Source organism: Cyphomyrmex costatus, unplaced genomic scaffold (assembly GCF_001594065.2).
Source record: "Cyphomyrmex costatus isolate MS0001 unplaced genomic scaffold, Ccosl1.0 scaffold211, whole genome shotgun sequence".
Taxonomy (NCBI): domain Eukaryota; kingdom Metazoa; phylum Arthropoda; class Insecta; order Hymenoptera; family Formicidae; genus Cyphomyrmex; species Cyphomyrmex costatus.
The window spans coordinates 441,359-444,775 of NW_017276159.1; positions in this window are offsets into that span (position 1 = coordinate 441,359).

Genomic DNA, 3,417 nt, shown 5'->3' on the forward strand with positions numbered 1-3,417 from the left:
TTTATTATTTGTTTTCTGGCTCGTAGCCCTTCTACACATATTATTTTTATATATTATAATTAAATTTATATTAGTAATTCTCTTATGAAATAAAAGGATAAGATAAAGGAATGTATAAATAATAAACTTTAATATTTCTAGGCATTTGGTATTGTTTATTTTCTTTTCCCAGACAACACATTTATATTTATCCGCATTGTGCGCGTCATCTGCGATAATTTAAATAATATCAAGTATTTCCGTCAGCCAGTACTATATCTGAAAAAGTTTGCGGCTGAAAGTCTGCGGAAATTAATTTTGCACGAGTAATTAATTAATTAACCTCACCTATTGCCTTAATGGTATGCCTCTACAGCGCGGGATTTTCTCAGCAGCTTGCACGCCGCGTTTTATTAGCAGATATATTATCACGTGCATATTTCATTTTCCTGTAGTGCGGTCATACAATATATCATGCAAAATCTCCTTCGAACTACTGTGTTTCTTGTTCCGCGGAAATGCCGCAATCAATTTCTAAAGACATCGCATAACATATTCCTGCGGCTGCCAGCCGCGAGCGAATTTTCGTGGTTCTTACTTATTTATAGTCTTGCCGACCAACGGCGTAGAATCGCGTAGAATTTATTCGATTTCTTTTATGAACAAAGTGATGACAAACGCCCTGTCAGTGACGGGGTGAGTCGCGGGATTCTTGAGAGATTCAGCCGCGCGGCATAATTTTCAATTACAACAGATTATATCTCGCCGAGTTGAAAAGGGAAATGGAATTGCAAGGCGGTTCTCGCTTTGACAATCCTACCCCATCGGGTAGGTTTGCTGATGATATTGCGGGGAAACATGAGAATCCAGTATACAATGCACGATCCGGCCTTACCTCGAGACAACAAATAAATTCGAGCGAGATCTCCGAAATACCATTTACGGCGCTGCATTAGCATAAATGTAAGCCCGATTATCATATCCCTCAGCGAATCATTGTTAAATTTATTTATACTACGACAGAGGAAGTAAAATTATGTTAAGGAATCGCATTAGCATAAATGAGAGTGTTATTATCACTGCCGCATATAACTCGTTATTAAACTTACATTCAAAATAAAATAGCGGAGGTCTTTTTCCGCACGGGCGCCGGGTTTTTTTGAAGCACCGATACGGAATCGGCCGGCCGCGTATAGAAATTGAGAGCGTGACCGGGCTGTAAACGGTCGGTTTATATAAACGCACAGAAATCACTGAAACTGCGCGCTATCGCGTTATACGCGGAATATTAATTAAAGCGTGTGCGGTGCGAGAAGCAAAAACCGTGGTGCACGGAAAAAACGTCGGCACGTGCGTGAGTGTTCGCCGAATCTTCGTTACGAATAGCGCCGCGTCCGTTTTAAATTACGAGCAGAAAGTGTGGAGCGATCGTAAAGTGCACGCCTGGCACGGTAGAGTTTGCAGTAGAGTGTCGTTAAACGAACTCTCTCCGACAGCGACGAGCATTGCGGCGTCGTGGTCAATAAGGAAGTAAGAGCTATCGAAGTAGAATTTTAATGGAATTGTTGGTGCAAGCTACTCACACCTCAACCGATAGTTACCCTGTTGAATAGGCGCGTTGTACCATCGTATTCGATTACATTTTTTAAATTCGATTACATTCCTTTTTTCCTTTGTTTTTATATTACTTTTTCACATTTGACTACACTCTAAAAAATATTGGTGTAGATTTAACACCATGTGATGTTTATACAATATAATTCTATAGGTGACGATTTTTCAAGCTGATATTGTATTTTTGCAAAAATTATTTATTTACTGATTTTAATATGTCATTTATAATAGCATTATTAAAATCATTAAAATGCTTATAGAGCATTGAATTGTTAAATTGTTAGTCAGTTTAACTTGTGATAGTATTACGATAGTTTAGTGGAGTTTACATTCTAAGATCGTAAAATTATTTCAGCTCGCAGTTTTAAAGAACTACATACATATAGTATAATATATCTCGTAAAACATAGAATTATACACAAGCTAGATCTTAAAGGCATTATTGGTTGTTACTCGTATGTATACGGTTCTCTACGAGATTCTTAGTTTCAAAGTCTCACTGTGTTGGTATTATAATATTAATACCAATATAATGTAAATATTAGGTAACACTACACGGATTTTGACTCTACCTCATGATGACGATGATATAAACACCAGGGGTTATAAATTCACACCAAGTTAGTCTCAATATTGTCACTAATACAGTGAGAATTATAAATATCGCACGATACTAAACTATATTGATATTTTTTAGAGTGTAGATACGTACAAAATTTGTTAGAGAAATGATCCCAGAAATGTCCACAGTTGAATGCGCCATTATAATGCATCTTCTACATACAGGGACAACGTGCTAATATCTCTCGCTAAGATCAATTTTGTATTCCGTGCATCACCTCGTAGACTAGAGTTAAGAACGAGCTTTTCGAAATTCCGGCCATTAACGCTTCCGAAGCTTCCACTTACCATCATAGCGCCCTGTTTTGCGTTCGCACTTACGGGCATTCCGTTCGACATGCCTGAGAATTATCTTTAAACAAATATAATGCATAGATTCACCCACGCATTCAACACAGAGATCATGAAATTCAGACATCTGGCGACGTTGAGATCTCTTCACGTCCCGCTCAGAATGATCTCCATGCTGGCAATGAAATAATATTTAACGGTTCTCGACATACACTCAAAATTTGAGAGTTTCTAAACATATACCGACTTCTTGACTGGCGGAACGCGCGACGTTTGCTTACGCTGCGTGACGTCTCGCGCTTTCATGCCAAAATAACATTTGCCGCGATTCAAGAAGAGGAGATTTTGAGACGTGCCTTCTTGTAGTTTTGCCAACAACGTTTCAATAGCGATGTTGGAAAGTAACATTTAACATAATTTGAAGAGATAGGAAGCAGAAGATAGAGAGGGAAAGAGAGGGGGGCGGGGGATTTTAAGGAATTTCAACAATATCAAACTTCAAGAATGTTAATAGAACTTTAAGCTCGTTAAGACAATACTTTACAAATTTGTAGAAAGGTTAGGGTCTATTTAAATCTTTATTGAGATCGTTTACAAGTTAAATTTTCATCGAAAAATCGCCGAGATTTGACAGAAATCTCATAAAACAAGTTGCAATTTATATAACGCCACGCACAGTGTAAAATTGTGTCTGCGTTTTTTTGGTCAGGAAGTGCACAGCGACGACTCGTTATGTCCGTGTAGAAATTCACGTGAAATTCCAGACGAAAGCGCTATGCACACCGAGCAATTCCGGCACTTTATTCGCAGCTGCAGCAACGTCGCAGGTTGAAGCGTCGCGTCGCGTCGCGTCGCGTCGCATCGCGACACGACGAGACGGGACGGGGCGAGAGAGAACTCGTGCAAGTCCCA